Here is a 13,791-nt window from a genome sequence, read left to right on the forward strand (position 1 = left end):
GACTCTTGCTTATGATCAGTTTGTATACCTTATCAACCCTCAGTCTTGTAAATATTATGTTTCCTAACTAGTACTAGATATGATATAGAAGATTCTGCTTTTTAGTGAAACTGACTCTCAGTTTTGTCTTCAATAGCAGTCATACAATTCTTTATGAACACTGGCTTTATAGACCAAACTTGAACCTGCACACTTCCACAGTGGCAAGCCTTTTGTTCCTCAAGTGTCATATCCTGTTGAGCACACACATGCAGTTTTGTGGCACCTCAAACCCATTTGAGGTGCCACCAACTGCATGCACTGTATGTGCACTCATTTGCCAGGCTGCTAATTAGCAGTGTGATGGGGGGTGGGGAGGGGGTGGAAGGGTTGGCACCAGGAGATTCTGGCAACAAAAAACCCCACCACCAAAAAAAGCAGTGTGGTGCATGATGTGCAAGCAGCTTGTGCCACCAGAAACTGGAGCCTGGCCAGCCAGAGCATGTGCCGCTGCTGCACCAGGAGGCCCCCAGGACTACAGAAAAGTCAGCCCTGGCCAGCACAAGTGCTGGCCCCAGCGTTCTCTACCCCACCCAGGTCACTTTGCTGTGTGCTGGGGCACATGTACAGGGGTGTGTTCAGGGGCAAAGAGATGCACAAATATATGCTGCTGCTCTTTGTGCCATGGGAAACGTGCATCCCTGTATGTGCGCAGTCATTGGGACGTGCCCAAGATGTCCATCTTCAGAGTGTGACTGCCTGAGGATGCATAACAGGAGTGGGCAAAGTCTGGCCAACAGACAGGATTTGGCTGGCAGTGGACTCCATTTCCCAGCAGCCCTTGCCCATGTGCCTGGGGTCAGTTTCCACGGAGACCCCAGAAGCAGCAGCACTGTGATAGTGCAGGGCTGGGGCTTCCATGGAGACTGGCCTCAGCAGCACTGGCAGGCAGCAGCAGCACCAGGCTCTTTCCGGTGGAGGGGCTGAGGGGGGACTGTGCTGTGGGCAGGAGTAGGGCAGGCTCGGCTGCTGCCTCCTGTGCAGGGGGGGCAGCAGCGGTGGTGGCAGCACTGGGAGGGGTGACTATGGAAAGCTATGGGGAATTTTGGGGTGTCTATAGCCGCCCACCCACAGGCCCTTCCTACCACTGCTCCTGCCAGCAACGCATGTGGCAGGGCATGGAGCTGCTCCACAGCCAGGTTGGGATCTTGCAGAGGTGACAGTGTGGTCTGGAGCTGGTGCAGAGCCGCAATCTACCGACTGCAAGCCCCAGGTAGGGGCATGCAAGCAGCAGATCATGCTGCTGTGATCCAATGCTTGCACGTCCCTGCCCAGGGCACGCAGGCTGCAGATCACGGCTCTGTCCCAGCTCCAGACCACACTGTCACCACAGCGAGATCCCAACCTGGCTGAAGAGCAGCTTCACACCCTGCTGAATACCCTGCCAATGCTTCTGGGGCCAGTATCCATAGAAACCCCGGCCTTGGGGTCTCCATGGAAACCAGCCATAGCCATGTGGGCAGGGGCTACTGGGAAATGGATTCTGGCCACCAGCCGGATCTACCATTTTGTCCACTCCTGATATAGAGGCTTATAAAATGGTATATACAGGACTTTCTTACTGCTTGGGGACTTCATTCTTCTACTCTTGTGTAAGCTATCTTGCAAAATCCAAATCTGTAAAATGAGCAACCCACGAACAGGTTGGTAAAGTAAAGCTGTTTTACCTGGGCATCTGCACCACAGTTGAAACAGCTCAGAATTAAAACAAAACCTCTAGTAGTTTCACACACTCATCTTTTCCAAGCAAAATGATACAGGTAACTAGTTACCTTATATGCAGAAAAATTCTCAGTCATAAATCAATGTGTATATAATTGCAGGTCAACTCATTTGCTTTTGGCTAAGAAACAGAAACTCAATATTATTAATTTACTAATTAAAGCGACAGTTCAGTAACAGACAAATGGGTTTGATGGAGAGTGTGCATATAATGAATATAGTATCAGGTTGATTTCATCCCTTGAAATATAATTTAATACTGATTAAAGTAATCTGGAAAGAAATCGTTGCAAGCAAAATGTTCAGTTTGTTTTTTTCTCATTTTCCTTGTATTTTTCATCTTTCCATAACCTCTTCCCCTGCTTTCTTCTTACAGCCTTGTTACACACTGCACTTTAAGCTGCTCATATGTTGATTTGTGTTAGTGCTAGCTCAAGTTTTGAGCAGTCACACTTTAAGACTAATAATCTTCTCTGAGGGTGTGTCTGTACAAAATGCTAGATTAGAGCAAATAACTCTGCAGTAAGCATCAGCATCTATTCATGCAGGCACTTACTGCGCAGTCAGTAATTTGCTCTAATCCTGAGTGTATTTGCTACCAGTAAATACAAATGGCACATTTCCCTGGAATAATCACTGCACATTATGGCATGTGTAGATAGCTGTCTGGGAGCAAATGTGTTCCCAGTCAGCCAGGCATCAAGGGGAGCGAGATTTCTCCCTGCCCCCAGAGCTGCCTGCTGCTGGGGTGGGCTCCACCACCAGAGCCTAGGTGAGGACAACATCTACCTGCCCAGCAGGGAGCCCACAGCCCCCTGCTCCATGATTATGATTGCAGATTGAGATTTGGGATTGGGGGTGGAGGATGCTGGTTCTACTGCCCAATGTTGCTGGTAGGTGGAAGCAGTGAGGGAAGCTGATTTTGGCTACTGCCCCTGGCCTGGGAAGGAAGCTCCAGCTCATAGAGTCCTCTGTCTTGTGACCTTGTTCCCCTTCATCCCCCTAGACCCCACTCTTGGCCCCATCCATGCCCTCTGACATGGCTTGCTGTGCTCTGAAGACTGTTTGCATAGGGTCACACCCCTAGGGGCAGAAGGGGGACTAAACAGGAGGATAAGAGAGGGGACACTGCATCTTGGGATGCTGAAGGACTGCAGTTTGGGAGGCTCATCTATGGGGTATGGCCAGACATTAATGGAACATGAGCTTGGTAACACAGATCAGAAATAAACCTGTCCTTGAGTGGTGTAACGTAAGCCACCTAAAGTGTACTTCAAACTAGTTTGAGGCATTAATGTGTGAATGATCCAGGGGTTAAGAGATCTAGGAGCCATTTAAAACTAATTAATGCCATTAGCCCCTTCAACTGTCCCGTGCCTAGGATATATGGTTTCATTATCACTAAATCTTGGCAGTCCTTGCTCCAAATTTTACATATTTAGACAATTTTAAAGACCACTTGTGATTAGTGGGGGGGTAGTATCCATTTGGAAGCACTGTATTTCCAACAATAGCCTAGTGTGGAAAGGATTTTACAAATTGAACCTTACTGGCAGTATAATTTCAGAATGCAGCAGAGTTTGTCAGGCCCTGAACTGAACTGCCATGACAAAAGAGTAGTATCTGTGCTTCTAAAACTAGCAGGCAACATTCTTTAAAATTATCAGCAAAGTGGTTAAGCAGTTAGCCTTCCTTACAAAATTTTGTACCTCACTAAAACTTTTGAGCTACAAAACGTAGTAAGTTCTTAAAGGTTTGTTCGTAGCCAATCAGTATCCCAACAAGAGGATACTAATTATATCCTTTTGACTAGATCTAGTTGCAACATACCATGACCATTATCTGCTTTGATAATATAGGTCACTGAGTTCACTTCAGTGCACAGTGTGGAACTGGAAGAAAAGTGCTTTAATCATACACCTACAGAACTGTGGAAAAAGCACGGAATAAAAAGCAATTAAGATATAGTTTCCCTGTTTTACCATTCACTCTAGGAGAACCCTGTGCAAAAAGGCTTCTTATAAGAAAATGTTTTTTTACATGATAGACCAATGTATGTGGTGTGTAGCCCTTAGAGACTGGAATAATTTATATCAGAAAAACTCAGGTAACAATTCTGTTGTGAGCAGCATTAACTTTGGCTATGTTGATACAGTCTCTGGAGCAAGTTTCAGTCCATTGGCAAGAAATAATACCTACCCATTTGTGCTCATTCTGTGTGCACTCAAACATGTAAATTGGGCAGTGTCAGATGGCTTGCGAGTAGAATAGAGCTTGTGCTGGTGCATGCACTCAGGAACAATCCAAGACACTCGTGCTTGTTTTCAGGCTGTGTACGCTGCTTAATTGTCAGGTGTTGGAGCATGTGCAGTGGGCATTTGTGGACAAGGCTTTTTCCTCAACAGCACTCCTGAACTCACTGGGTGTGTCTACATGTGCATTTAAGCACACCTAAATTTAATGCAGATAATAGCTTAATGCACATTAAGTGGGTTTAGGCATGCATCTACATGTGCAGGTGACTTGGGAGTAACTTTATTCCCAGGTCAGTTCACACCTGCCATGTGCCCCTGTGGCCACTGGAGGGAGCTACAGCCTCCAGTCACATGGCTGCCAGTAGGGCTGTGTGAAGCTTCCGTCCCTGATTCAATTTGGTGGAGATTCGGTGGCCAAATCTCTGAATCCAAATAGAATCAGAGGACCCTTTAATATCTTTGAATTGAATCGGAACCCTCTGAATTCGGAGAGGTTCAGAAAGAGTTGGAGATTCAGGCATAGACACAGATTTAAATGTTTTTTCTACATAACTCTAGGTAGCAGGCAGCTCATGAGTGCTGTGATGCTGGGGCACATGGAATGCCCAGAGAAGCATGGGGGGCTTCCCAGCACACTAGCAGCAGACCCAGAAGTGGACCAGAAGCTCTTCCAGTCCACTTCTGTGTCCGCTGGGGAGCATGCAGGGGGCCCCCCTGTGTCCCCCTGGCTTGGCGATTGGTGCATCCTAGGTTCAGGGGGTGCATCTGGGGTCCCACTGTGGCCGATCACTGAGCCAGGAAGGCATGGGGGGACCCCCGGCATGCTCCCTGGAAGACCTATAAGTGGACCAGAAGTACTTCCAGTCTACTTCTGGGTTTCCTGCCGAGCACGTGGAGGGCCCTCCTCCCCCCCAGCTCATAGATTTCATACATTTCATAGACATTAGGGATGGAATGGACCTCAGAAGATCAAGTCCAGCCCCCTGCCTGAGGGGCAGGAAGTCAGCTGGCGTCATAGGATCCCAGCAAGATAAGCATCCAAATTTCTCTTGAAGATGTTCAGTGTAGGTGCTTGAACCACCTCTGATAGCAGGCTATTCCAGACCTTGGGGGCTTGGACAGTAAAGACATTCTTCCTTATGTCCAGCCTGAAATGGTCTTGCAGTAGTTTATAACTGTTCAACCTCATCATCCCTTGGGGTGCTCTGGTGAACAAACATTCCCCCAGATACTCCTGTGGGATGATTCATGTGCCTCCGCATTGCAGTGATCACAAGCCACACTGGTACCTCAAGGTATTGAGAAAAAACTTTTAAAGCTGTGTCTTTGTCCAAATCACTGATTCTCTGAATCAGCATCGAATCTTCAGATTCAGATTTGGCTGAATTGAATCAGGAACAGTGAGCTGAATCAACAGATCAACTGTTCCTGAATCCAAATCGAACAGGGCCCATTTTGCACACCCCTAGCTACCAGCGCTTGGTAGCCATGCTGAAGCTAGAGCTAGCTGCAAGCACTTGGCAGACAGCTTAAAAGCTCCTCCTCTGCACTTTGACCTCTGGGCAGACACCTTCTGTGTCAGAGGAGCAATGTGGCAGGAAGGAAGACAGCATGTGGAAGCTCTCCTGCCCCAGCTGCATAGACCAGCCATGGCTGATGCAGTTCCTGGCCCTGGCACCCAGGGACAGGATCCCCCACTCCTCTGGGGTGTTGCAGCTTTCCTGCTCACCTACCATCATTACAACTGCCTGGTGCACAGCCATGTGGTACTGCCTGACTCCCCCACCTTCTCTGACCACCCGCTGGATAATTGGCACATGGTGTTCCAGGACTCCCACCACTGTGCAGCTTCTGCTACCAGCTGGAGTGACCACAGGCTCCAGGACACCACCACCAGGACCACTGTTGTTCTCCTGTCCCACCAGCCCTGCCACCAGTAGGCCCACTGCGCCAACTAGGACTGGTGACCGTGTGTTGTGCTGCAGGAATGGGACAGTGATCAGTAACCGGGCACATTCCTGATGATGTAGGCCATGTTTGAAAGACCTGCTGCATCAGCTCTGGCCCCACCTGAAGTGGCAAGACACGGAGATGTGCCAAGCTGTCTCCACCAACATCTGCCTGGTCCTAATGCCAGTGAAACTGGCCATGCCCACCAGCTTCCAGTATATAGAGAATCTATTTAGGATGGGGAAGGACACCTCTGGGGAAGGCATTCTGAGGGGGTGTGGAACCCTTCAGGATGTGCTGGCAGACACTCCTCTCCATCCATGACCCCCAGGTTGTGGTCACAGGGCTCTGGGCACTGGGCTTCCCTCACTGCATCAGGGCCATGGATGCGACCCACCTCCCCATCACCTGCCCACCCCATATAGACAGGCCCTACTAATGCCTCAGGGGGTTCCACTCTGTCGTTTTCCAGGTGGTGGTGGGCCACCAGGACACATGCACCCATGTGAGCACTGACTGGGTGGGCAGGACACACAGTGCTCAGGTCTTCAGGAACTCTGAACTGGATGCACTTGTTGAGAGCGGCTGCTTTGTGCTGAGAGTGGAGGACATGGAGCTGAGTGCTGTTGTTTTCTGGTTCCTCGCTGGTAATCCAGCCTACCGCATAGTCCCCTGGCTCATGAGGCTGTACACTGGGAACCTGGACCCATGCCAAGTGCAGTTTAACCAGAGCCTCATGTTTACTACCACTGGTGCTCCCACATGGCCTGCCTTGAGATGGCTGAGAAAAACTTCCCCCAGGTCATCATTGCAGTGTGTGCTGTACAATGTATGTATGTGAGGCCTGGGCAAACAAGGCATAGTAGGTGGAGATAGCCTGATGGCAGGAGCACAACCAGGAACATCATCAACAGCTCCTCCCTGCTGATGCCCCAGGCGAGGCACACACCTGTCAGTGGGGGCCAAGGCACCAGGTGTGGGAGGCCCTGGCAGACCACCTTTTAGAGCATCCCCACTCTAGCTTAATTGATCTGCTCCCCATACATACCCTACCCCCTGCACATACCCCAGCACCAGTCTAGGACACACACACGTTTGCAATGAAAACCTTTATTTGACAGGCTGAGAACTATGGGACTCTTTAGCCTGGAAAAGCGCAGGCTCAGGGGCGATCTGATGGCCACCTATAAGTTTATCGGGGTGTTCATCAGGATCTGGGGGAATGATTGTTCACCAGAGCGCCCCAAGGGCTGACAAGGTCAAATGGTTATAAACTCCTGCAAGGCCATTTCAGGCTGGACATAAGGAAGAATTTCTTTACTGTCCGAGCCCCCAAGGTCTGGAATAGCCTGCTACCAGAGGTGGTTCAAGCACCTACATTGAACACCTTCAAGAGAAATTTAGATGCTTATCTTGCTGGGATCCTATGATGCCAGCTGACTTCCTGCCCCTTGGGCAGGAGGCTGGACTCGATGATCTTCTGAAGTCCCTTCCAGCCCTAATGAAATCCATGAAATTCCCATCACATCACCCACCCTCATTCCTGCACCTTCAACCAGGGCATGTCCAGGCCCCGCCATGCCAAGGCACATTAAGGGCATGCATGTGTAGACACACCCCCTTAATGCCCATTAAATTGGGCTAATGTGCATTAAATGAGCATATATAGACACAATTACTTTGTAGGTAATATAAGCATAGACTTCGAAACCTCCAACAGGGAGAGAAACCTACATTTACCTGTCCCTCTGGAATTTTATCTCCAATGCAAGATTTTGAGGCCAGGTATTTTTCCTCTTCTGCTGTCCTGTAAGTGCTTCAAACCTTTGAGAGACAGATGTGAAACAATTCAGGGCAGAAAAAAACTCCCTTTTATTAATAGTGTTTACACATGGAAGGGCAACTTGAGGACCCAGATAGGCTCAAGAAAGACATAAAGGAACTCAACAAATTGAAAAGAAAGCAATTGTTTTAAAAAATGAGAGACAATGGAGCAAATTCGTAATTCCCTAGGATTATTCCATAAATAAGTCATACAATAGCTATATAGTAACTAGCCTGAAATAAATGAATATTGCTTTCCTAAAACCAGCTTATCAACTTAGTTATTTCTCTTTTATTTTATTTGAAACCAGCAAAGTTATTTCTTGAATTCACTAAAAAAATAAGGAGATTTTTTGGAAAAGCTAAGGAACCAATTTGTTTCAGGTTGACTTCTGAATTTCTGTTGATACAAAATAGGGAACCAACAATAATGTGTAAATGGATTTTGCAGTTAAAAAAATAGACTACATCAGCCACAAGTTACCGGTCTTTTTCTTACAAAAGTAATATTAAATGTAAGGTGATACATACAACAAAACTGTTCACTTGACAGTTTGTTTTGATTGCAGTAAGCTTCAGTTAAGAAGTCAAATTAAAAAATGTCTACTGACAAAATGTCTCGTGTCCATCGCTACCACTAAATAGGAGGAATTGGACTTGCTCATTTGTGAGCATAAATTCATCCTAATTGGTGATACTGAAAACTGGTGGGAAGTTTCTCATGAATGGAATGTTAAAATAACTGATTATAGCTTATCAAATGAACAGAAAGTGTGGGAGAGCTATACTCTATGTCAACATGTCATTACTTATTTCTGAGCCACTGAACAGTCAAAAGCAAATTACATGGAATGCTTATGGTTCAGTATTGTAACAGATAAAACATAATATGGGGAACTCGTTCATGTTTATTAGAGATTGTCATGGCATAAGGTCCCCAGGGATGGCCGTAATGCTCCAAGGGATCTGTGACTGTGCCAGCTCCACCCTGAGGGCACCTTCTATTCTCGCCATGTCTTGTTTGAAAGGCTAATAAGTATGGAGGCTGCCCATGAGTTTGTGTGCAGCAGCAGTTCCGCTGAACCTTACTAGACCCTACAGGCCCTTTGGCCCCTTGCCATGTCCCGCTCCAAGTCAGTGCCTCGGGGGACACCTTAAGCCTTATGGGCTACTTGCTCCAAACCTCCCCTATATCATGCCCCATGCTTCATAGGTGTTATACAATGGTTGACTCCTCTGTTGGGGCCTCAGCCTACTTGGGCACTACCCCTTTAATGTGGCTAGGCCTTCTAGCCTAGGCCCACTGTGTTGGACCAGGCTTTGAGGCACTAGCTCTGCTCCCTCCTTTCCTGTCACTGAGCCCCTAACACCTGTCAGCTAATTCCACAAAAAAATAATGGATTTTAGATCTTTTAAAGCAGTAGTGATCATGTAATATGCTTGGTTTCGACAACCATTTTTTTTACTAAGAAACTTGAAAGATGTGAAATTAATAAGGTACCTATTAAAAAGGTCCATTAATTAGAATTAATCAGATTCATTTTGATGCATCACAATGTAGTTGTATGCACTAAGTCACCCATAAGCATGTGCCTTTCTAATGGATCCTGTAGGAATCAGTTGTTGGTCATATATGATTTAACACTGACATTGATTACTTGGAAAAAAATGAAAATGATTAGAGATATAGATGGATCCTGGTTTTCACTGATAAAAAAATCCCAATTTTTGAATGAAAAAAAAGTAACCCAGCATCCACATATTTCTGAGATTTAAATGAAACACCACCATATATATGGTGGTTTCATTTTAATAACAGAAAAATATTAATTTAGTATCAATATGTGTAGTGTTGTTTCATTTTAATCACAGAAAAATGTGGACTTGAGGTTACCTTTTTTCAGCGGAAAATTGAGATCTTTTTTTCAATCAGAGAAAACCAGGATCCCTGGTGATATACTTTGGAGATTTCACTGGAAAATTATAAATAATGAAAAGATAAATTATTAAGTTGATAAACTGGTCTTAGGAAAGTTTATACGGTCACATATAAGGCTGTATGTCTAGGAACAAAGAACATACCATATTTAATTGATTCCAAACAAGATGTCCCCCCACCCCATTGGCATAAGGGAAAAAGCCCCTTGTCTTATAATCACATACAAGGAAAGCTTACAAAATGTATTATCTGTCTGTTAACTGCTGCCAAAAGCAGCATGTGCTCAGCAATGAAAACCAACTATGAAGTTGATTAAATGCAGTCAACACTGAGGATAACTATAAAACACATGGCCCACACTGGGCAAATATCCTGATGGGACTGATGGGAGCCTTTTTTCTTTTTTAAATTTTGTGTCTTGGGGCAAATCAGCCAAAACAGTTCTCTCAAATGAATAGAGCTCAATCATTCAAGTCTGTGTGGTGCTACCACTAGGAAGTATCCTACCTTTCAGAGTCTTCAGCCAAGGTCTTCAGATACTCCCAAATCCATGGCAGGCATCCTATGTGCAAGCCCCAAGTTCAGAGGCCTTGGACTTCAGCTCCCTCTAGTCTTGCATGCCTCTAACCAAAAGGCCCAAGAAATAAGCTAGAAGGAAAGTATAAGAGCAATCCCCCAATTCCATAAATTGTGTAGCTCAGATCCTCCCACTGGGAGGCTTTAGTAAACTCTTGCAGGGGTCAGCTTGCCTACAGTGCAAAGGACAGGTCTTCACCCTGAACTACACCAAGTCATTCAAGGCCAAGAAAAAGGGTATCTCCCCTGCTAGGCCAGTAAAACCACCTGGGCTGAAACCATCTTCACAGTTTTTGTTTTTTTTTTTAATTTGATGTTTCAGGCCAAATTAGCCAGATCAGCTGTGAATTCTACTTACTGAACGGAGCTCAGTTGTTCAAGTCTCTGTAGTGCTACCACTGACATGCACCTTACCTCCCAGACTCTTTAGCTTCAGTCTTCAGGTACTCCCAAGTCTATAGCAGATATCCTATATGCAAGCCCCAATCCTGGAGGCCCAGGATGCCCCTTAGTCTCACTTGCCTCTAGCCAGAAGGCCACAAGAGCAAGCTAGAGGAAGAACCTGAGAGCAAGTCCCCATCACTATAAATTGTGTAGCTGTGATCCTCCCATTAGGAGGCTATAGTAGAATTTCTACAAGAGACTGCCTGTGGGTGCAATGGACTCATTGAGTAAATGTAGCTGAAGGGTCAGTGCTCACCATGCTTTTGTGGAAGTCGAAGGTGAAGGGGACCGCCCAGCTCAGGATTCACAAAAGAAGGAGACGCTCTAGATAGGGAAGATAGCCTTTTGGCTGGGAGCAAACAAGACTTGGCAGGAGAGATACCTGATGATGGTTTCAGCCCAGGTGGTTTTATATACATGGCAGGGGAGATATCTTTTCCCAGCCTTGAATGACATAGTGTAGACAAGGGTGGAGACCTGTCTATTCCACTGTGAGTAGGCACTGCTGCAAAAGTTTGCTATATCCTCCAGAAGGAAGGATCTCAGTTACAGAATTTATGGTGTCTTTGGTTAGGGGAAAGCAAGACTAGGCTGCAGTTGAACCCCAGGACCTCTGGGCTTGTGGCTTACACACAGGATGCCTGCCATCAGGGCTATCCCTAGATGGGCATGAATCGGGGTGACCACCCCAGGCTCCAGGCTTTAGAGCACCCCACAGAGCTAGGCAGAGCAGCAATGGTGCAGAGCTGGGCAGAGTGGTGGCTCTGCATCCAGCCACTTGCTACCCCACCCCCACTGCCACTCCCACCGACGGTAGTGGGAGCTTCTTCAGGTCTGGGGCCTGTGGGATCACAGCAGGGACAGGGCCCCACATGGACTGATTTGCTCCAGGCCCTGCACTCTGCTTGGGTCAGCTGTGCCTGCCATGGATTTGGGAGCATCTGAAGCCCCAGGCTGAAGTGGCTTGGAGGTAAGATACTTGCTAGTAGTAGCACCACAGAAACTTGAATGACTGAGCTCTGTCCAGTCAATAGAATTCAGAACTAATTTGGCCTGAGACACAAAATATTTAGAAAAAGGAGGTGGGATGGTTTTTCATTTTACCGTTTTGGGCTAAGAGCAAGAGTAGGTTATATGTCCCTTGCACTTCAGGCAGGCTGACTCCTATAATTCTCCCAAAATATGGGGATCTCTACTGAACACTTGTGGAAATAGGGCACTGACTTTATACTTTCCCCTTAGCTTTACATATTGAGGAAGCAGAAAGCAAAGAGCTAACTGATCCCACAGATTTATTTTCCCTCCTGAAGCAGTGGGAGAGGGACAAATTCAAGGCTAATCTCCAATAATTAATTCTATACTTTAAAATTTTAACACGTTTATAAATTTCACATATAGAGAATCCAGTTATTGGGGTGGGGGGGAGTCATCTTATCATCATGGTCATCTTCTATTAGAGTAAATGCAGTAATTCTTATAGAGGATGGTTAACTATATTGGATGTACCTATGCTAGGTAGCTCAAGCTGTGTGCTTCTCTCCCAGGCCTAAAGAAAGGCAGTATATTCCCCAAAGCTTGTTGAATTTCTCTTTCAACTATATAGTTTCTCCAGTAAAATATATCACAAAAAGCCACCTTGCCTCTCATTTCCTGGACCACCACAGTTACAATAACACTGCACACCTACTGCATTATGGGGTTTTGGAAATTCATTCTTCAGGGAAGTTCAATATGTGATAGCTTTATCAACAAGCACCACCAGTTTGTGATGGATTTGGTTTAACTACTCTTTCCTGCTGAAGCTATATATGTCAACTTAAATCCCAGGTCTGAGCTTTGCAGAGCTGGCTGAGACTTAGTATGAGGTCAGTATATGTTAATACAATTAACTGTTGGTTCCTCCCCACATATACCTTTTGATCCTTTGAAGTCTTTTAAAGATTGAACACACAGTCTCCACATACAAGTAGGAAAATTTTTATAATTTCCCCTAATATGTCATTTTAAATTGCTTTCGTTAGAAGATCTTTAAATAGTGTTCAAACTTTAAAAGATTTTTTCCATACTTATATGTGGAGGCTAATTTAAAAGGCATCAGGGGAGTGGAACTTTATAATACACTCCGAAAGGAATCAAGACACTTAGTTGCACTACTTCTTGATAATTTTTTCTTTGTGATCTAAATAATCTGAGGGGAAACATAAAAGTAATATTCAACTAGATAACAGGTTTCAGCAAAGAAAAAGGTTATAAACTATTCGGCATATCCATTGGGAACATGACAGTGATTCTAACTATAAAGAGAGCTGTATATCCCACAGCTAGAAGGTTATGGAATCTCAATTACTGAAGGTTTTTAAGAAGTATCTGTCAGGAATGGTTGATCCTGCCTTGGAACAGGTGCATGGGCAAAACACCTGCTTTGAGGTCTCTCTCAGTCCTATAGTACTATAAAACTTTTGTAGGAAACCAAACCTAGATTAGAAAGCGGACACGCCACATAAAACCTTTAGGGGCAAAGTGTACATGTAGAAATGTATGTGCAGGATGAAAATATGTGTAATGCATATGAACAGCAAGTTCAACAAATTCAAGTCCTTGTCTAATCTGAGGTTCTTTAGCCACCAGTCTGTTTGTAATATACCCTGGTTTTCCAATGGTATTAACTGAATGTATTTTCCCACAAGTACTAAATGTGTGTAGGAGCAAGTGCAATTTAAAATAGATTCTATAACATAAATTACTGGTGAATAATTCTTTTTTTTTTAAATTAACATGGAATTTTAAATGAATGCTGTTTGATGAGTGCTCCGTAACGTTTGGTGTTTATAAGGATAGATGTCTACATTTAGTTAAATTATTTCTGATAAACTCAAGTTTAAGAAATAGATGGGGCAAAGAACATCTTGGTCTAAATTGTTTTGCTTACTAGATATTTTAATATATAGGGGTCAACTAATTCTACTTACCTGATCGGGGGCAAAGAGGAATTCTGTTTTGCCTGTGTAGATACCATGACCATTTCCCCTATGTTTTTAACAG

This window comes from Crocodylus porosus, unplaced genomic scaffold (assembly GCF_001723895.1).
Source record: "Crocodylus porosus isolate Cpor-Errol unplaced genomic scaffold, CroPor_comp1, whole genome shotgun sequence".
In the NCBI taxonomy this organism is placed as follows: Eukaryota; Metazoa; Chordata; order Crocodylia; family Crocodylidae; genus Crocodylus; species Crocodylus porosus.